The sequence below is a fragment of the Capricornis sumatraensis genome, chromosome 4 (genome assembly GCF_032405125.1).
Source record: "Capricornis sumatraensis isolate serow.1 chromosome 4, serow.2, whole genome shotgun sequence".
Classification (NCBI taxonomy): Eukaryota; Metazoa; Chordata; class Mammalia; order Artiodactyla; family Bovidae; genus Capricornis; species Capricornis sumatraensis.
The window spans coordinates 80,625,935-80,648,012 of NC_091072.1; the positions used below are offsets into that span (position 1 = coordinate 80,625,935).

Below are 22,078 nucleotides of genomic sequence, written 5' to 3' on the forward strand. Positions count from 1 at the left end.
TTGTATCTGTTTTGTTCTGTGATGGTTGTTTTATGTACATTAGGTAGCAGTATGCAATCAAAATTAAAATTAAGTTATAACTTATATCCTCAGATTTTCTCTTTAATGTGATAATAAGAAACCAATGCAGAATTGATGTGCATTAATATATGTTTCTTTCTTTCATTATGGAGGTCTGATCTTAAATTTTTATAGGAAGGAAGTGATCCATATTTTATAAATATGGGGTAATTTAGTTATTTTTTGTTCCACTATTTTTTAAAAATAAGAAATTTATACCAGCATATTTTCTGTAAGAAGACAAAGAGGGTCTAATTCATTTAACCAAGTTCCTCAATTCACATCAAGGGAGTTTTATTAATCATCTATGCTAGCAACTATATGGAATGGAAAAATGCCAAAATTTTCTGTCCTGTTCTCTTGCAATTTAGCATCAGTTTGAACCAAATGATGGAAGGCCTGACATGCTAGCCTGAGAGATGCACAGTGAATTAATTCCAAAACTGTCATTAGTTATTTCCTTGTTGTCAAGGCAAAATCATGTGGGATGACCCTGCTTCTCACAAGGAAGGAAAAAAGATGCAGATGAGGATATTTTTAGGTGACTCATCTGCTCTTGGTTTTTGGATAGAAGCACCAAATTAAAGTTCATAACTAGCATGTGAAGAAGAAATACACTAAATAATGAAGAAACCTTAAGCTGAATCCATGTTTTTATTTCCAGTAATAAAATTACCCCTAAATTAACAAACAGTTCTATATTTAGTGAATATTTTCTAAAGAACTTGGAGATGAAAAAATAATAACAAAATATTACTTTAAAATTTTAATCCATTATTTTGACATTAAAAGTTAAAATTTTCTGAGATTTCTCTATATGAAGCTAACTGAGGTGTGCTGATAATAGTGTGCATGAACGTTTCATTCCACTCCCCTCTTTGCAGAAATTCTGATTAAGGGAGAACAAACCTTAAAGGAAAGAAGAATATGTGAGTGGTGGTAATCAGGAAAGTTTTCAGTGTTTATTAATTTTTGATCTATGGAGAACTTTAAGCCAGTTATAAAAAATAAATACATAAGTATAAAAATAAAATGATGCAATATCATCCCTTACTACTGGTGCGTATGCCAGTATCTTGTTGGTCTTGCTTTTCCTGGTTTTTCATCATCAGCAAATAGACATGTAATTTTGGAAATTCAGAAAACCCAAAGCACTGATGCTGGATTAATTTGGAATATTTTGATCTAAAATATTAGTGTAAAATGGATTGGAATAATACTTGCGAACTATTGTATTTTATTAAAGTGCACTTTTTTTTTCATTGATATCATCTTGCTCTATATTACTCAGAAGACACTTGCAAAGAATTAAAATTGAATTTAGTCCTTTGCTAAAATATAACTGACATTTGCCATAAAAAATTATGCTTGGCAATGATAACCAGAGAATCTTTCACTAGTCCAGGATAAGAAACATAAAACATTATCAATAGAGCAATTCCCTTTCTTACCTCTTGGTTTAAGGAAGAATTTAGGATTAACAGATACACCTACTATCTATATAAAATAGTCACACAATAAGGACTTACTGTATGTATAGCTCAGGGAATTATATTTAATTCCTTGTTAATGGAAAAAATCTGAAAAGAATCACTGAATCACTTTGCTGTATACCTTAAACTGACACAACACTGTAAATCAACTACACTTCAATTTAAAAAAAAGGGAGTGAATACTTCTTGGTAGTAATTGGGCAAGTGTACTTAGTGTACTTTCTTTTGAAAAGATGTTCTTGGACTGTTATTGTTTAGCTTTTCATTTCATGAAATGAAAGCTTTCTACTGGGTATGAAATTGATTTTAGTTTGAAAGTAATCTCTAGAGATTTCTTGTATACTGGGATCAAATCCTCACCACACCCCAAATAGTTCCTTAATTATATCCCAACTGTACTTGGAGATAGAAAGAGGAATTCAGGAAATGTAGACTAGAGGATGGGAGAAAGTCTTCCTCTTCATCTAGATGGTGGCATTCTTTTCTTTCTTTCTTTCTTTCTTTTTTTTTTAAAGAGATGAAGGTAGAGAGTTTGGGGAAAATGTGAGAGTAGTATCTTACACCATCTGAGAAATTAAAACCAAAGAAAGAACTAATGAAAGAGATGATACATAAAGTCTCTCAGATTCCCCCTTGATAATGTCCAGGGGCATCCCTGGTAGCTCAGTGGTAAAGAATCTGCTTGCCAGTGCAGGAGACATGGGTTCGCTCCCTGGTCTGGGAAGATCCCACATGCCTCAGAGCAACCAAGCCTGTGCACCATAGCTATTGAGCCCGTGCTATAGAGCCCAGGAGCCACAACTTCTGAAGCCTGTACACCCACAGTCCTGCTCCACAAAAGAAGTCACTGCAGTGAGAAGCCCACACACCACAATTACAGAGCAGCCCCTGGTTGCCACAGCTAGAGAAAAGCCCGTGCAGCAAGGAAGGCCAGCACAGCCAAACAATAAATAAACAAAACGACCAGATATGGGTTTTAAAAGCTGTTTTCCTTAGTCTTTTAACTCCCTGCCTCCACCTTCTCCCTGCCACTCTTATTTTTGTAGTTTAGTTCCTCAGTCGTGTCCTGACTCTTTGCAACCCCATGGACTGTAGCCCGCCAGGCTCCTCTCTCCATGGGATTCTCCAGGCAAGAATTCTAGAGTTTGTTGCCATTCTCTTCTCCAGAGCATCTTCCAAATATAGGGATCAAACCTGGGTCTCCTTTATTGCAGGCAGATTCTTAAATATCTGATTCACCAGGGAAGCCCCTAGTTCAATTCCTACTCTGTATTTCTGCAGATGCATTGTTGAATCAGTGTAAATTTTGACCTTTACTTAGAATGGAATGGTAATAATAAGCATTGCTACCACTTTCAATACATTTTGGGCTCATCTTAATGGAGGTATCAGATGGTAGTGATACCTTAAGTATGTTTCTTTTTTAATATAGGAGATAAAAGAGGAAGAAGAATGATATTCTCAATCCCCACCTTCATCTCCAAATCCCACAGGCTTCTTGGGAAGGTGAGATAATGCCTGAACAGCAACTAGCACATTGCTGGAAACAGAGGGAAAAGACAGAGAAATAGTCAACGAGCATGGCTGATTTCCCAGCATCATTCCAAGGTCAGAGTGTTCCTGAGAGTGAAGCAGAGGAAGCAGACAGATCTGTTTTCAGGAGAATCACACACAAAGCTGCTTCAGGGTCCAAGTGGAAAAGGACGAAGGTCATCTTCTCCTGCCCTCATCCACTGCATAGTGCTGGCCTCCTGAAGTCTCTGATGGGACTTTGGTCAGAGCAGAGTCCTCCCAGAGGGCACCAGGAGCAGGACCATAGGGAAGGTCATTTCTCTCAAAGGGACATGTGAGTGACCTCAGTGGAGGACAGAAGAACAGGAGCAAACTAATTTTTTGTGCAATGTATATCTCACACTGTAGTGACCTCCAGGATAACTGGTGGACTTTCACTGTGATGGGGGAGGCATTGCTACCATGCAGCAGGAGCTGGTAACCTAGCAACATGTGAAACTAAAGGCCAAAGAAACCCAAGGATACTTGGATCATACATTTTCAAGCACTGGCAATGTTCTAGCATCATCCTAAGCTACACACTTATAATTACATACAAAATAACCCCCTAAAACTTGCTATTATTAACTCATTTTACAGAAAAGAAAAATTTGCCTCAGAGAGGTTAAATTGTGACAAAATGAGGTAGCTGTCATATGGCAGAGCACAGGCGAAAGAATACATATTTTCTGCTGGGCCATGCTGCCTCTGACTATGAAAACTGATGACCCTTAATTGCTTTTGACTCATTACTAGAATTATCTATACCTGCTATACCTGTTCTGGGGGCTTCCCGGGTGGTAGAGTGGTAAAGAATCCACCTGCTAATGCAGGAGACACAGGAGACATGGGTTCTATCCCTGGGTTGGGACGATCCCCTGGAGGAGAAAATGATAACTTGCTCCAGTATTCTTGTCTGGATCGTCTCATGGACAGAGGAGCCTGGTGGGCTACAGGCCATGGGGTCACAAAGAGTCAGACACGACTGAGCAATTGAGTGGGCGTGTACACTATACCTGTTCTTACTGAGAACCACTGATAACAGTCATTGCATGTTCATCTCTCACCAAAAGTCAGTTCCATGAGTGGCTTTAAATGATTTCCCCACCCCAACCCCAGAAGTTTCTCGTATTTTATCCAAGCCTAATTTGACCAAGAAGATCAACTGTAACTTTTTCTCCATTAATCAACTGTCCCAGAGGTTGCTGATTTGCAATTAGACAGTTGAGTAGGGAGATTTGACCAACAGGAGATTACTAGCAGGTACTGAGATTCTCTTGGCATCAAAACTATGGATGTATAGCAGTTTCACGCACAGATTGTATGTACATGTTATGAGAGCCATGGTGTTCTTCCCTTCTGCATACATTTAAAAAATTATATTTTGAACATCAGATGAAAACGTTGACGAAGCAAGATGTATTCAGCTACCTAGATTGGGGTAGAGACAGGTGGGTCCTGTGATTTTACATTATAATATGTTCATTTACTCTGTTCTTTAAGGAATGCTATCAGTATTCAGTAATTCAAAGCTTCCTTACTACGGTCTCCTCTCAAATCCAACAACGCCTTCAGCCGTCTATTCCATTTGTGGCTCAGTGATGTGAGAATGATTTAAGTACATTGTGTCACTCACCCTACTCTAGTTATGATCAGCTTACGGTAATGAACAGACTTCCGACTTTGTATCTTGCTTCATATATGAGAAACAGCTAATTTTTATTCAGTTGGGTATATTTCCCATATAAAAATAAATGAGAAATGCCATGGTATATATCTACTCAGATTTCTTACATACAAGGGTTTACTTTTGCTTATAGCTATAAAAATCACATTTGAACACTGATGTCCAAATTGCATTTGGACGAGTAATTTGGGACTGATGTGTCCAAATGTGATTCCATCCAAGTGTGGCTCTATTATTCATGGATCACATCCAGATAGACTTGCAGGACGGTGTTGAATATACAGTCTCAAGATATCCTGGATTCATCATTTCCTCACATTTTCTCATTGAGATACATGCCCTGGGGTTCAGGAAAAGTGCTTGGTACTGTGCAGAGGAACTCAAGCTTGAAACCAACATGGTTTTGAATTCCCCAACTAGCATTCAATTTCCCAAATCAAATGAAGGGGCCCCCATTTCTATTTAGAGAAGTATTAGGGGATAAAAATGTAATAACAGTGAATACTTTACCCTGCAAAAATGAAACCATGGTTTCAGAACAAAAATCATATTTTAGGAGCTAAAGACTGGCCACTTGGTTTTTGAGAAATTTAAGACACGATTTAGATAATAGTTTGCCAAAAGTATAGATAACAATTTAGAATAGAATTGACAATAGATTCCTAAATACTGATTAAAAATACCATTTTCAGTGTAATAATTTGCATATCTCCTCTTTATAGGCACTTAGATTATAAGGATTTAAATGATTTCAAAATTCAACTTTACAGATTTGCTTCTTTCCCTTTGTTAATCTCCATTCTTCCTATTTCAGAACTGAATAGAGGTCCACGAATATCAGAACATTATTCTACCCAAAATGTCCCCAGCTTGTAAAGTATCCTTGGTTTTTCCATGCTTATCGTGTCCTAGCAACAAGATTTTAGATGACAGTGAACGGTGGTGGTCTAAAGAATTGTACTCATGCTTTGGAAGATATTTTTGCTTCATATTAAGAATCTCAAGTGCCTGATTTCTTTCAGCAACAGTGCACTTCTCCTAATTGGCAAAACTGCCATGGTATCACTTAGCTGAATAAATCCTTGGAAACCTTGATGTACAGTAGATGTTGCTTATTTGTCTGTTTATTACCTGCCTCTCCCATTGGAATGTAAGCACCAAGCAACATAAGGAATTTTCTCCTGTTTTGTTCACTGTTACATTTCTCCATTCCTGTAGTATATACTAAGAACTCATATACTTGATGAATTGATGAATGGTGCTCCTTGAAAGTTAAAGATATACAATTACTTTTGGGTTTCATGTAAATGGAATTTAGTTAAACAGAGCAATAAATATGTGGTTTTGTAAATAATATTACACATCAAACTGAGATTCATTATAATGAAAAAAATGTTTTTTTCCCTATAACAAGGTGTATTGCAATTACACAGACAGTAATTACTTTTAAGAAATTTTACCATCAGGCTCTGGCATGATAGCAGTGGGCTTTTTAAGATAAGTTTTATTACATCTAGACAGCTTGAAAGATCATTCCTTTAACCCAAAGATTAAGTCATTTGCCAAAGATCACAGAGGAAAGGAAACAGTATATAATGGGAGGAAGAAAGCGGTCAAATTTAAATACCGTTAGATGAGGCAGTTAATATTTGGGGAATTAGTAAAAATGCTCCTTGTGATGATCCAACATACCCTTTTAATTCCCATATAAGTGTAAAGGAGCTCATGAGACACGTTCAACCAAGTTAGAGAACAAGAAAACAGAATGTAAAACAACATGTGATTAAAAAATTTTAGATCATTTCCCACAGTGGGTGACACTAGGAAGGTGATCAAGGCAACAACGAATATCAGAGATGCCCAGCAATAAACATGAAGGAGGTACAAAAGAGAACGATCAGCAGGTTAATTCTTATAGGTATCTTTTGACAATTATTCTTATGTTATACTCTCATTTTCTCCTAATACTCATTATTGTTTTTTCCCGCTCTGGGCAAATGAATTCCATACTCTTTTGGAGTTCTCTCTCAGGAGTCACTTATGGTATTTAAAAGATTGAAAAGCTTTGGGGAAAAATCTTGTCCTTCTGATTGAAGTAGGCTTTCTTCAATGAGTAGAAGAGATAGCAGATCTAATCCTTCACTAAGACAAATCCAAGTCAAACTGTAAATCCTTACATAAAATGTTGAAAGAAGTTGACTCAAGATTTTTACACATTCTAAGATAAGGATGAACTCTCAGAATTGTTGTTCAAACAATCTAATTCATCCTAAAGGCATATTTTGTAGTGTGGTGTGACGTATTTGCTTCATCAGTAATCCTTTTCACTTGCAAAGGCCAATAGGAATTTCCCTGGCTAATTCTGAAGCCCGTGTACCTCAATGAGATTTGAGTAAGTTTAGTGCCCATAGAGAAAGCAAATAAGTCGAGCCCAAAGTAGATTTGAGAAGTGAGTGTAGTTTGTTACTTTTAAGAGACTACCATGAGTTTCTGGTACCACAGCAGTGGGTTTTTTAAGGTAAGTTTTATTATATCTAGACAGCTTGAAGGCATCATTCCTTTAAGCACAAAGGTGGAAGAATGTCTGATGAAAAGCGTGAGGCCTCATTTACAGATGTCCTGCCCGGGCAGACAGATGCAGTAAAGGACAAAATAAAAGTCATTCTTTAAGTGTTTACAGCTAACAGAAATGCATCATGTGGCCTCTAGGAATAATGGGAAATCAATATCCCTCACCAGGGCAGTACAGTTCACCAATATGCACCGAAAGAGTGCTTGACATTTTACGGACTCCTATGTGTGTGTGGGGGTGAGGGGGTAGGGTGCAGGCAAACCACTGACTAGGACAAGTTGCTGAAAATGAAAGCTAATACAAAGACTAAAGAAACATGGTGTCATAACTCGATGATAGATCCTTTTGGATAAAATCTTTCATCCATCATCAAACAACAACTTGACTTATTTTGCACTTAAGATGAATGAATATTAGCTATATAATAAGTTGATATTTTAAAAATTGAGACCACCTAATAACTCTTTTCCTAAAGAGGAAAATGTGAAGTCTGGTGGAAGAGTTTTTGAACATCACATTTTCATGTTATTTTTCAGACACTGGCTGCAGTTCAATAGTAACAGCCCTTGCTTATTTTGTGCTTTATTGTATTTGCACATTTGGTATAAAATGTCACTGCTCCAGTTATCTGTTCTGGCTCTATGCATGCTGCCAGGAATGGTCACATACAATTGTCTGAATGACTAATTTCTTCTATAAGCTATATAGGAAAATTAATTGCATACTGTCAAAACAGTAGATATTGTCCTTGGTAAAATTTTAATTTAATATTGAAGTCATTTTTCTCTGTGAAAAAATAATAATAGTGGAGATAAGTGGATAAATGTAATTCAATATAAAAATATTCACAAACCATAGACAGGATATAAGATTGATCAGATGTGTGGTTGAGGTAAAGGGCTCTAGTGTTTCTTGCAATAGGTTCCTTTTTCATAATATATTTGTCAACAATGTCTCATGGAGCATATATTCTAATAGAAGAGAGACCAGTCAATCAGCAAATAGAAATACAGTATGATGTCAAATAGAGATAAGTGCTCTAAAGAAAATAAATCAGGGTAAGGGGGTGGAGCACGGTGAGTTAGGGGTGGGTACTAGTTTAGTTAGTCAAAAGAAAGCTTCTTTGAGGGTGACCTTGGTATGGAGTACTGACTCATATGAAAGAACCAGCTCTGCACACCTCTGGAGGAGGACATCAGCTAGAAGGAGGAGCTAATGCAATGGCTCTGAGGAGGAAATGACCCAGAAATGTTCAAGAAACAGCAGGCATATAAGGGGCATATAGGAGGGTGAATGATGTGCAGAGTGGTAGGTTGGCTGCAGGAGGAATAAAGGCCAGCTGCAATGTGGGAGACCGGGTTTCAGTCCCTGGGTTGGGAAGATTCCCTGGAGAAGGGAAAGGCTACCCATTCCAGTATTCTTGCTTGGAGAATCCCCACGGACAGAGGAGCTCGGCAGACTTCAACACATGGGGTCGCAAAGTTGGACATAACTGAGCAACTAAGGACAACACACAAGATGACTGTCATAATTTAGGTGTGAGATAATGGTGGTTCAACAATGCTGATCCGGTGTTCAGATCAAGAAGTATTTTGAAGTAGCCCCAACTGAGCTTCTGAATTTACCATTTGCTCCAGCAACTGGTAAATGACAGTATCATTTACTGAGAAGGTACAATTTGGGGAACCAATCAACTTGTAGAAGATAGGGAGGTAGATAAGAAATCTAGAGATCTATTTAGAATATGCTATTAAACATTGAGTAGAGGTATTGTGTAGGCAGTTGGCAAACTTAGGGGAGGAACCAAGACTGGAGATGTAGGTACTTCCCTGGCAGTCCAGGGGTTAAGACTCCAAGCTTCCACTGCAGAGCCCTGAGTCCTATCCCTGGTTAGTGAACTAAGATCCCACATGCCATGTGGCATGGCCAAAAAAAATAAAAAATACTGGAGATGTAGGTGTAGGAGTCACAATGATATAAAGCCACAGAGCTGGATAAAATCATCTGGAAAAGGAGCATAGAAAGCCAAGAGAAGATAACCAGGGACTGAACACTGAGGCACACTGACATTTAGAATTTGGAAGAGGAGAAGCCAGTAAGGAAAACAGAACAAGAATGACATATATTATAAGAAGAACAAAAGAAAGTTCAGCTTAGAAGCCAGGTGAAAAAAGTGTTTCAAGAAGAAAGAAGTGGTCAACTTCACTGAATGCAGCTGAAAGTCTGAGTGAGAAGACTGAAAGTTAACCATAGGATTCAGCAATGTCAGGACTGTTGCTCTGGATAAGATCCCCAAGCTCCGGAGGAAGCTAAAATTGGAGACAAAAGCCTGACTGCTTGGTTCAAGAGAAAATGGCAAGTGAGAAGTAGAGACAATAACTGTAGATCCCTTATGAAGAGGTTTGCTCTTAGTAGGAACAGAGTAAAGAGGCAGGAGAGAGGCTGGAGAGAGACTACAAGTCTTTTAATTTCAAATAAATTATTGTTAGTATAAAATAAAGTCAATGTTGACTGAGTAGGGGACTCTGAGACCTGAAATTTCCTTTTTATATTTTCAACAGCTCCTGCAATGGCTAATGTGTGCACCAGCATGGATGCATTGGTTGTTTACAGCTGCTGTCTACTCTGGTTGATCAATACCTTCACTGTATCAGTAGTTAAATATTCTGACCATCACTCTTTGTGAAGTCAAGAGGGCTGCTTTTCTGAAACAAAACAAAACAACGCTAGGCTAAGTTCACTGTATCCAGAGTGCAATGGAGTTTTAGAAACAGTAGGCTGGATCCTTGCTGCTCTACTAACATGATTTCCTTCTGTCTTCATCTTTCTCAGAGAAGACAATCACAGAGTGTCTGCCTCTGACCTCCAGTTATCACTGTCTGCTGATAACATGAACAGAAAGTAAAACCTTTAGAGCAATGGATTTGAACTACCAGAAATCCCAGGCCTTTCTTCAATGAGTTTTAGGTCAAGAGAGTTCATCCTCTGAGCGCTAGAGAAAAATTATCAACCCTCAAGTAAGAGAGTAAAGACTAGAAAAACAAGATATATAGAGGCAGGTTGGAGGAATGAAAAAAACAAAATACATTTTGTTGCTGGGGAATTATACCTCAGTGAATCTAAAACTTTTCTGAACCTGTTTTTAGTTCAGAGATCATTGGCCAAGAAAAACCGAAAATACATTGTTTTACTTGTTGGAAACCTAGGAGAGTGATTCTACCACCCTCAGGGTCCTTTTGAAAAACAAGTCTCCAAGCTGGGGTAAAGAAGCCTTGCATGCATCTTAGCAATTGCCTGTCTTTATATTGACACGTTCCATTCAGAAAAGCCCGAGGTGACTATTGTCGGCTTGGTTTATAGAATCCACTCAGCACTTTTAGATTGAATGTGAAGTCTATATAAGAAGTTCCTACTAACTCATGCTACTTGCACATAGAATTGTATCTGTTAATTGAATTGTACCATACAATTCAATTAATTCAACACATATTGAATACCAACTATATGCAATGCATTTATTCTCAAAGAATATCAAATGGCATTAATAAATAAAGAAACTAGGCTCTTCCTTCTGCAGATATAGACAATGAGGGTCAGTGATGTCACAAGACTCCTCCCATATTATAACCCAACAGACAACTGGTAGAGAAAAGATTAGAAGAAATTAAATCAGTATCACTGTGTTTCACTGCATCCCCCCCTTATTAAGAATTCTATTTAACAGAAAAAAAAAAATCCTGTTAAGAAGATTGTATTTTCATACTATAGTCAGACAAAACAAACCAACATTTATCATAAACTTGCAACATTTCAAACTATATTCAGACAAAACAAACCAACATTTATCATAAACATTTATCATAAAGTGTATCAAGCACTTGATCGACAATAAACCACATGCAAATACATGTGGCAAGGAAAATTTTTCTCATTTTATAAGGGAATAAACTGAGGCTCAGAGAACAGTCAAGTAGCTTGCCCAGTCCTGTATAGTGACTATCAAAAGGGTTGGTTCCCAGTCTGACTTGAGATTTTTTTCTATACCATATCAAGCTTGTTCATTAATTTTTTCATTATGCACTAACATTCCAACTATCTTCCCACCTAAAAGTCAATTGTCATGTCAATGTGTATTTCCCTTGGATGCTAACTTATATCTGTAATTAAAACTTTCCTGTTAGTGGTATGTTGTAGCTCATCTTGAAATAATATTTTCTTATAATTATCTTGGTACCTGCAGCACACGAGGAAGGAATCCTGCCTCATTACCATTGCAAAGTCAAAGAATGGCAGTGGGTCTGTGTTTACCCTGAAAGTCATTGACAAAGCCGCAAAATACGCAGGCTGAGGTGCATGTTTAACTCTAGATGGTTTATGCTGTGCTGTTCTCAGTCACTTTGGTCATGTATAACTCTTTGCCACCTATAGACTATAGCCTGCTAGGCTCCTCTGTCCATGGGATTCTTCAGGCAAGAATTCTGGAGTGGGTTGCCATGCCCTCCTCTAGGGGGATCTTCCCAACCCAGGAATCGAACCCATATCTCTGGTGTCTCCTGCATTGCAAGCAGGTTCTTTACCCCCTGAGCCACCTGGGAAGCCCCTAGATGGTTTATGGCCATCTTAGAATTTTTACTGCCAATTCATAGATTTGGCTCTAAACTTAGAATACTTGTAGTAATGAATACTCTCTCCCCAACTTCTTTGCACTTCAGTTTTCTTACCTGAGAATACTTTCATCATACTCTGATGGCAGACTCCTGTATCATTGCACTAGAAAACAGGATTAATTTGGGGGTGATTTGGTGCCCACTAGTGTTGACTTTTCCCTAGTGGCTCAGATGGTAAAGAATTTGCCTAAAAGGTGGGAGACCCAGGTTTATTCCCTGGGTTGGGAAGATCCTCTGGAGAAGGGAATGGTTACCCACTCCAGTATTTTGCCTGGAGAATTCCATGGACAGAGGAACTTGGCAGGCTACAGTCCACTTGGCAGGCTACGAGGTCACAAAAGTCGGGTGATGATGAGCGACAAACACTTTCACTTCAGTGTTGGCTATTAAACCTTGCAACTTCCTAAAAAGACACAACTTTTATGTTTCTTTGGAAGTTGAATAACATTGAGATTTGCATTACTAATGCATTGTGGCTTGACATATCATTAAGTGATAAAATTTTATATTATGTAGGTGACTCAAGGTAGCACAAAAACACGAGAAAGAGAACTATAAGAACAATATAACACATTTAACGTATATTATCTTTATAGCTTTCTTCCTTGTGTATATATATAAATATGGTCATATATATTATAATTTAATGTAATGTGTGTAAAGAAGGCAGTGCCAAAGAACTAATCCTTTCAAATTGTGGTGTTGGAGAAGACTCGTGAGAGTCCCTTGGACAGCAAGGAGATCAAACCAGTCAATCCTAAAGGAAATCAACCTTGAATATTCATTGGAAGGACTGATGCTAAAGCTGAAACTCCAATACTTTGATTACATGATGTAAAGAGCCAACTCATTGGAAAAGACCCTGATGCTGGGAAAGATTGAGGGCAGGAGAAGAAGGGGACAACAGAGGATGAGATGGTTGGAGGGCATCACTGACTCAATGGACCAGAGTTTATGCTAACTCCAGGAGACAGTGAAGGACCGGGAAGCCTGGTGTGCTACAGTCCATGGGGTTGCAAAGGGTCAGACATGATTTAGAAACTGAACAACAATACAAAAATATATACATTTTGCACAGCTCTCTAAAAAATCTATTTTATTTTATCTCAAGTCTTTCTTGTTCTATATGTCATTGAAGTTACTGTGTTTCTGGGAACCTCTCCAAGGATTAATTCTTCTTGTTCATAATTATGGTAGGTAGAAGATGACACAATTTCTATAAATATGTTATTAATAATCCATTTAAAGCCTGTCTTGATATTTGATTTTAAACAGAATTATCAGTGTAAGCAACATTGAAAAGTCATCACTAATGTTATTGGATTGAAGCCCCATATAATATCTCTGTTCAATATATTAGATTTTAATGAAAAGTGTCATATTTAGAAATATTACAAACAATATCCTGTGGAAACAAAGTAACAGTGAACTTTGGGAAGGTGGTAAAAATTATCAGAAAATAATTTCATACTACCTCAGGATAATACCTCATAAAATTTTTATTTGTAAAAATTGGTAAGCTTATGGTTCTGAAAATTGACTTTTAATGCACAGAAAAGCTACATGAAAGCAATCATAAAAACTAAACATAAAACATAAAATTTTGCCTTCAAGCATTCAATTGTACTTGGTGAGTCATAGGTAAATTTGAAATTATTACATTTGCAGTTGCCAAAAGCTTCGTTTTATGGATATCTGTAACACATATACATAAATCAATTAATATGTTATTTTTCCTATATAAATCCAGGTGCACTTGATTTATTACTTCTCACTAGAGGAGAAGTTGGCCAGTCCACATCATTATGAAACTGTTCAGGCAATAGACTGTCTTCAGAAATTAGTTTTATAAAGGTTCCAAATTGTTTTACAAAGTTATAGCTCTCTGATAGATCCCCACTCCCACTCTCAATTCAGAGATACTGGGTTTTTAATAATTGTATTTCTCTTTTAAATAATAAATCCACTCTTTAACAACTAAATACCCATACTAAAAACTTCAAAGAATCAGGTATCATTTGCCTCTAAATATAGATATACAATTGCCTCAGCCAGAAATGCAGATTTCTTCATATTTCTTTTCTGGAAAAAATACAGACAAAGAACGCTTGTGTGTTATAATGTAAGCAACTACAGGAGATACTAATTAACTCAGAATCAGTGAAATATTTCAATTGTACTACCTGAGACTCATTTACATACAATGAGAAAGAATATATATGATCATAATTAACAATTTTTCTATTTTTCTTTTTCAAGTCAATGATTATGATTTTGTATGCCCTCACTGACAAGTATATAGTATGATCTATAGGTTACACATTCTATGATCCAAAATAAAGATATGCCCGCTAAAGTTATTTAAATGTAAGGAAATGGATTTCCTTTTACTAATATTATTAAACATTCTGCTTGCCATCCCTCCAGCCAGGCACTGAAGCATGAACGGTTATGACAAACAGCCACCATTCAATGAGCTAATGAAACAGGCTCTGCACCAGCATAGTTATTTACGTATGTTTCCTTGTTTTATCTTTAAAAGAATGATACAAGGTGAGTTTTCCTTTTCCCATTTTGCAGTACGGAAACTGAGGTTCAGAAAAGGTATTTGACTTACTTACTATAATATATAAGTGGGAAAGTAGCTGCCAAGCCCCAAGCATCTCAGTCTTAACTACTGCTTTTTATTTTTTTTTTAATGTAACTTGTCTTTTCCTTTCATGACATCATCTTTTATTGGCTAAATGTTTGTACACATGGCAATTTGTCATGTCAGCCCCTTTTTTCCACATTGGCCATACAGTAGTATCTCCAAGTTGATCTAGTTCTAGGCTCTACCTTCATGAAGTTTACAGTTTGAATGTAGCACAAACACTCAAACAGAATAATTTCAGAAAGTGATTAGTGCCAAAGAGAAAATAGGCTAGGATGACTGGCTAGGAGAAGTTACTTTAAGTAGGGCTAGAGAAGGTCTCTAGGTAGATTAAACCTCTCGAGTGAAAGGTACCAGGTAAGGTGATGTATGCTATGGATGCAACAGGGAACAAAACAGACCAACAGAGACCCCACTCTCAAGTATAATAACTTAAGCCAAGAGGGCTTCCCAGGTGGCACAGTGGTAAGATGCGGGCTCTATCCCTGGGTCGGGAAGATGCCCTGGAGTAGGAAATGGCAACCCACTCCAGTATTCTTGCCTTGAAAATCCCATGGACAGAGGAGCCTGGTGGGCTCATGGGGTTGCAGAGTCAGACATGACCAAGCACGATAGCACATACAGGGAGAACAAAAGATAAAAGAAGTAGAGTCAACTAGATGAAATGAGGTAAAATTAGTAAGTGCTGTGAAGGAAATAAAGTGAAGACAGAAAGATAATAACAAAGAGGCCACTCAGGAGGCATCCTGGAAGAGGTGATACCTGATCTGAGAACTGAGGATGGGATTGATCCAACCACACAAAGAGAAGAGAATATTGTGCAAAGCAAGTGCTCAATTCTCTACTTTATCAGGGTATTCTGCTTGGTCCTTGGGACACAATGGTGAAAAAAAGCCTATGGACACTATAATTTATTGGTGCTTGTGAACAAGTTGGAGGTGAATCAAATAATGATGGAAATAGGACCCCTTATTTAATATATTGTTTGCTGGTATCTTTTCTCATTCTGTAGATGGCCCTTTAATTTTGTTGATAGTTTCCTTTTCTGTGAAGAAGATTTTTAGTTTGTTACAGTCCCATTTGTTTATTTTTTGCTGCTGTTTCCCTTGCTTGAGGAGAAATATACAAAAAATTATTGCTTAGACTGAAGTCAAAGAGATACTTTGCATGTCTTCTAGAAGATTTATAGTTTCATGTCTTACATTTAAGTCTTTAATTGGTTTTGAATTTACTTTGAATATGGTATGAAAAAGTAGGTCAGTGTAAGTCTTGCATGTAACTGTCCAGTTTTCCCAAGACTATTTGCTGAAGAGTCTTTTTGCCTTTGTATATTCTTGTTTACTTTGCCACAGACTAATTGCCTATATAAGTCAACATTCAGAAAATGAAGATTATGGCATCTGGTCCCATCACTTCATGGGAAATAGATGGGGAAACAGTAGAAACTGTGTCAGAATTTATTTTTTGGGGCTCCAAAATCACTGCAGATGGTGACTGCAGCCACGAAATTAAAAGACACTTACTGCTTGGAAGGAAAGTTATGACCAACCTAGATAGCATATTCAAAAGCAAAGACATTACTTTGCCAACAAAGGTCTGTCTAGTCAAGGCTATGGTTTTTCCAGTGGTCATGTATGGATGTGAGAGTTGGACTGTAAAGAAAACTGAGTGCCGAAGAACTGATGCTTTTGAACTGTGGTGTTGGAGAAGACTCTTGAGAGTCCTTTGGACTGCAAGGAGATCCAACCAGTCCATTCTAAAGAAGATCAATCCTGGGTGTTCATTGGAAGGACTGATGCCAAAGCGGAAACTCCAATCCTTTGGCCACCTCATGCAAAGAGTTGACTCATTGGAAAAGACTCTGATGCTGGGAGGGATTGGGGGCAGGAGGAGAAGGGGACGACAGAGGATGAGATGGCTGGATGGCATCACTGACTCGACGGACATGAGTTTGTGTAAACTCTGGGAGTTGGTGATAGACAGGGAGGCCTGGTGTGCTGTGATTCACGGGGTTGCAGAGTCAGACACGACTGAGCAACTGAACTGAACTGACTGAAGTGTGAATTAATTTCTGGGCTGTCCATTCTACTTCACTGATCTGTATGTCTGCTTTCCTGCCAGTACCATACTGTTTTCATTACCATAGTTTTGTCCTATAGTTTGAAATCAACTTGCCCTATAGTTTGAAATTGCTCTTCTTTCAGCCTGTTCTTCTTTCTCAAGACTGTTTTGTCTTAAAATTATTTGTTCTGGTTTTGTGAAAAATTCCTTGGTATTTTGATAGGGATTGCATTGGATCAGAAGATTGTCTTGGGTATTATGATAATTTTAACAATATCAGTTCTCCCAGTCTAGACGTACAGTGTAGCTTTCCATCTGTTTGTGTTACCTTCAATACCTTTCATCAGTTATCTTACAGTTTTCCAAGTACAGGTCTTTTTCTTCCTTCCTTAGTTTTATTCCCAGGTATTTTATTATTTTTTGATGCAATTGCGAGTGGGACTTTCTAGATTTTTTTTCTTTCTGATAATTTAGTGTATAGAAATACCACATATTTCTGTATATTAATTTTATATCCTACAATTTTATTGAATTCATTGGTGAGTTCTAGTAGTTTTTTACTGGTGTCTTTAGGATTTTCTATTTATACAGTATGTTATCTGCAAACAGTGACACTTTTATTTCTTTTCCAATTTTGACTACTTATATATTTTTTTCTTGTCTCATTTTTTTGTGGCTAGGACTTCCAATACTATGTTAGATAAAAACTGGCAATAATGGGCATTTTTAGCCTGTTCTTTCTCTTGAAAAACTGCTTTTAGCTTTTTGCCATTGACTATGATGTTAGCTTTAAGCTAGTCATATATGGATTTTATTATGTTAAGGTATGTTCCCTTTATACTCACTTTGTGAGAGGTTTTATCATAAATAAACATTAAAAATTTTCAGATGTTTTTCTGTATCTATTGAAATGATCATATGACATTTACTCTTTAATTTGTTAATGTAGTGTATCACATTGATTTATTGATATTGAAAAATCCTTGCATCTCTGTGATCCCACTTGATCACAGTGTATGAACCTCTTAATTGTTAGATTTGGTTTGCTAATATTTTGTTGAGAATTTTTGCCTCTATGTTCATCAGTGTTACTGGTCCATAGTTTTCTTTTCTTGTGATATCTTTGTCTGGTTTTACTATTAGGGTGATGCTGGTTTTGCAGAATGAGTTTGGGTGTACTCCTTCCTCTACAATTTTCTGGAATAGTTTGAGAAGGACAGATGTTGATTCTTCTCTAAATGTTTGCTGGAATTAACCTGTTAATGTCTGATCCCGGACTTATGTTTGTTGGGAGGGTTTTTTTTTTTTTAAATGAATGATTCAATTTTGTTATTGGCAATTAGTCTGTTCATACTTTTGATTTCTTCCTTTCTCTAGTCTTGGGAGAGTGTACATTTCTAGGTATTTGTCCAATTCTTCTAGGTTGTTCATTTTATTGATGTATAATTGTTTATAATAATCTCTCGCTATCCTTTGTATTTCTGTGGTTTCAGTTGTAACTTCCCTTTCATTCCTGACATTACTGATTTCAGGCACTTTCTCTTTTTTACGTGATGAGTCTGGCTAAATGCATTTTTGTATATCTTTTCAAAGAACCATCTTTTAGTTTCATTAATCATGTATTGCTTTTTTAGTAGCCATTTCATTCATTTCTCCTTTGATCTTTATGATTTCCATTCCATCTACTAACTTTGGGTTGTATTTGTTCTTTTTTTCTAGTTCATTAGGTGTTGGTTTAGTTATTTGAGATTTTACTTTTTTCCTGAGGTAGGTTTGTATCACTATAATCTTCCCTCTTAGAACTGATTTTGATGTATCCCAGAGATTTTGGATCATTTTGTTTTGCATCATTTGTTTCCAGGTATTTAAAAATTTCCTCATTGATTTCTTCAGTGACCCATTGGTTGTTTAGAGCACATTGTTTAGCCTCCATGTGTGTATTTTTGCAATTCTTTTCTTGTAGTTGATGTCTACTCTCTCCTTTTTTTTTTTTGTTATTCTGCTTGAGTAATTTCCACTACTTTTTCTGTTCACTGATCTGTTCCTCTGTATCATTTAATCTACTATTGATTTCTCCTTTTTTTTCTTATATTATTCTTCAGCTCTGTTTGATTCTTTTTCACATCTTTCTAATTCTGTTAAAAACTTCTAACTTCTTACTCTGTTCATCCATTCTTCTTTGACTTCTTTGAGCACCTTTATGATCATAACCTGAAACTATCTTTCAAGTATTTTGCTTATCTCCATTTTGCTTAATTCTTCTTCTGGGGTTTTATCTTACTCCTTCACTTGGAACATACTTTTCTCTGTCACCTCATTTTACTTAATTCACTGCTTTTATTTCTTTGTATTTGCTAGGTTAGTTTCATATCCTGATCTGAAGAAATGACCTTATGTAGGAAATGTCCTATGGGGCCCAGCAGGACACTCCTCTCTGTCATCAGAGCTATATGATTTAGGGGTCCTCCTATGTGGGTTATATGGGTCCTGCTGTTGTGGTGGGTTGACTACTGTGGGCAGTGTGGTAGGAAAGCTGGCCACTGGTCTGTTAACTATCTGACCTTGCCTTGTGTGGAGGCTGCCAGCTGCTGGTGGGCAGGAATATGTTCTGGTGCAGCTGGCTGCACTGTCAAGGGCATCCTGGTCCCAGGGCTGGCCCAGAGGCAACTGGTTATGGAGTGCTGGGCGGTCCTAAGGCAAGTGCTGACCCACTCATGGGTGGAGGTGGGTCCTAGAATGGCTGCTGGCTGTGAGGTCCTGAGATCATGGTTGGAGAAGGGTTGCATGGTTAGTGTCTGCCTGCTATTGGATGGGAGGGTTGGTGGGGAAAGGGGAAGGGTCCAGCATGACAGAACTGTTGATGATCTGCTGGTGAAGCCAGATCTTGACACGACTTTCTAAGAGATCCAGGATGTTCCAGAATTGGTGTTAACCTGCTAGTGGGTGGGGCTGAGGCCCTGGTAGCACCAGCATCCCTGGTAGCTCCAGCCTGCTGGAGGATGGGCTACGTGTTGACATTGGCTGGCTGTAGGGCTTCACTAGTCCTGGGGCTGGTGGCTGAGGCTTACTCCTGGGGCTAATACTGGCCCACTGGTGGGCAGATCTGGGTCCTAGGGTCTCTGGCTATAGGGCCCAGAGGTTTCAGAAGTGGCTTAAGCCTGCTGGTAAGTAGTTTTAGGGCCCAGGGAGTTCTATGGTTAGTGCCAGCTGACTGGTGGGAAGAGCTGTGTTCCAGGGTCTCTGATTGCAGGATCCTGGGGCTCCTGGAGTGACTGTTGGCTGGCAGGTGGATAGGGCTGGGGCTGGGCTGGTGGGTAAGACCTGGTCCTATAACAGCTGGAGGCTTGGGGAGTCTTAAGACAGCTGGCTTGCTGATGGGTGGGGCTATGTCCCTGCCCAGCTAGCTGTTAGACCTGAAGTGTCCTAGGACTGGTACTGGTAGGCAGAGCCAGCTCCTAGAGCTAGTAAGCTAGAAGGCAGATTCCAAAATGCTGCTTAATGGCACCAGTGTCCTTGTAGTAGGATGAGCTCCCAAAAATGGCTCCTGTGAGTTTCTATGTCCCAGGGTGTTTGAATTGCTTCCTCCTTATCCAAAAGGCTTTCCAAGATCAATGAGTGTGTATTCCCCAGCTTGCTTTCAAATCACTGCATCTACCTGGGGTCATAGAGCATTGAGATTTTGTGTGAGCCCTTTAAGAATACAGTCTGTATTTTTCATAGCCCCCTGGTTCTCCTGAAAGTAAGCCCCACTAGTCTTTAGAGCCAAATGTTCTAGGGGTTCAGCCTTCCCCGTGTAGGACCCATGGGATTGGGAACCTGATGTGGATCTTGGACCCCTCAGTTCTTAGGAAGAACCTCTGCAATTGTAATAATGTTCATTTATGTGTTACCTAACTGGGGGTGGGGGGGGGATGGGTCTTGACTCTATTGTGTTTTCATGCCTCCTATCTCACTGTGGTTCCTTCTTTCTATCTTTAGCTGTAGAAGTTCATTTCTCCTTCTCTCCAGGTCACTCTCATAGATAGCTGCTCTTTGAACAGTTGTGAATTTTGGTGTGTCCAGGGCAGGAAATGAGCTCAGGGTCTTCCTACCCTGCCATCTTGGTTACTTCACCAGATCCTCTTTTCTTACGAAATTTTGATTTAAGTTCTTTTTTTCCTCAAGATAGATCCTCTTACTAGAATATGTAGTAAAATAAAAAAATGCAACCTATAGAGCTGCTACAATGTTCAAAGCATATTATTTGAACACTATTGCTAAAGGTATAAAAATATGAATGATCTGCAAAATTTCTGTGAGCTAGTAGAAATGTTTTTGGTGTCCTACATAAACCTAAGTCAGTTTGCAACATTGCTTTCAACTATAGAATAGTTAAACATGGGCATATGAGTTAAGAGCCATAAGAATATTGAGAAAAGTGATTAAAACCTCAGGATTCCCAAGTCCATGCTTAACACTATATGCCTTACCCATATTGAGGCTAGTATTGACTTCATACTCAAGTTATCATTTAGACTGATGGTCATTTAGAGTAACATCAGCCTGGCAGTTTCCTTGGCCAGTATTTACATCACATTTCAACACTTATTAATGTTTACCTTAACCAAAGCCAATATTTTTTATCCTTGAGTGGAAGTAATGACTTTGGTAAATGACTATGTCATAAATCAGATAACCATATAAAAACTCACCACTAAAAACAGTTATATGCATATCATTTCCCCCAATGCCTCTATAATTAATAAGAAAACCACAATCTTATTTACCTCCCTGAAATGGGACGTTAGGCATTGATATTCACATACACACCTAATTATTTTCAGAGAACATTTGGCCATGTAAATTAAAAGGGCAGAAAAATTATCTGTTCTATCCAAGTAAATCTATTTTCCTCCATCTGGTACAAATTTGTGTTTTCTATGAGTCAACTTTCTTTTTTCTATCTGGTTTCACACTATCAAAGTAATTAAATTAAATAAAGACATGATGGAAAATAAAATCAAACCACTTGTTTGAGCATTGACAAAAAATTGATTTTTCACTTTTAAAGTGGCTGCTTTGCCAACCTATAAACATAGTAAGTCTTTAGACAGATTTATTTTCTCACTATTTCTTTTTCTGACTTACATGCTAATTTTGAAGTATGTTTATATAGACTTGTTATAACATACTTATACATCCATATTAACCTGATAATTCTGCATGTGGAAATCTTTCAATTAAGGAAATAACTTAAAATAAAAAAACCTTGTGCACAGTTTCAATTTGTTATTACTCAATCTAATGAAAAAAATAGAAACAAACTTAGACAGAAGAGTAAAACTAATTATGGCA

At 37.8% G+C, this 22,078-nt stretch overlaps 1 protein-coding gene across 1 annotated transcript in view; it reads right to left on the reverse strand.

Annotated features, from left to right (window-relative positions):
• Positions 1-22,078, reverse strand: part of TMEM117 (transmembrane protein 117) — a 587,839-nt gene that overhangs the window by 15,210 nt on the left and 550,551 nt on the right. The gene's annotated exons all lie outside the window — the stretch shown is intronic.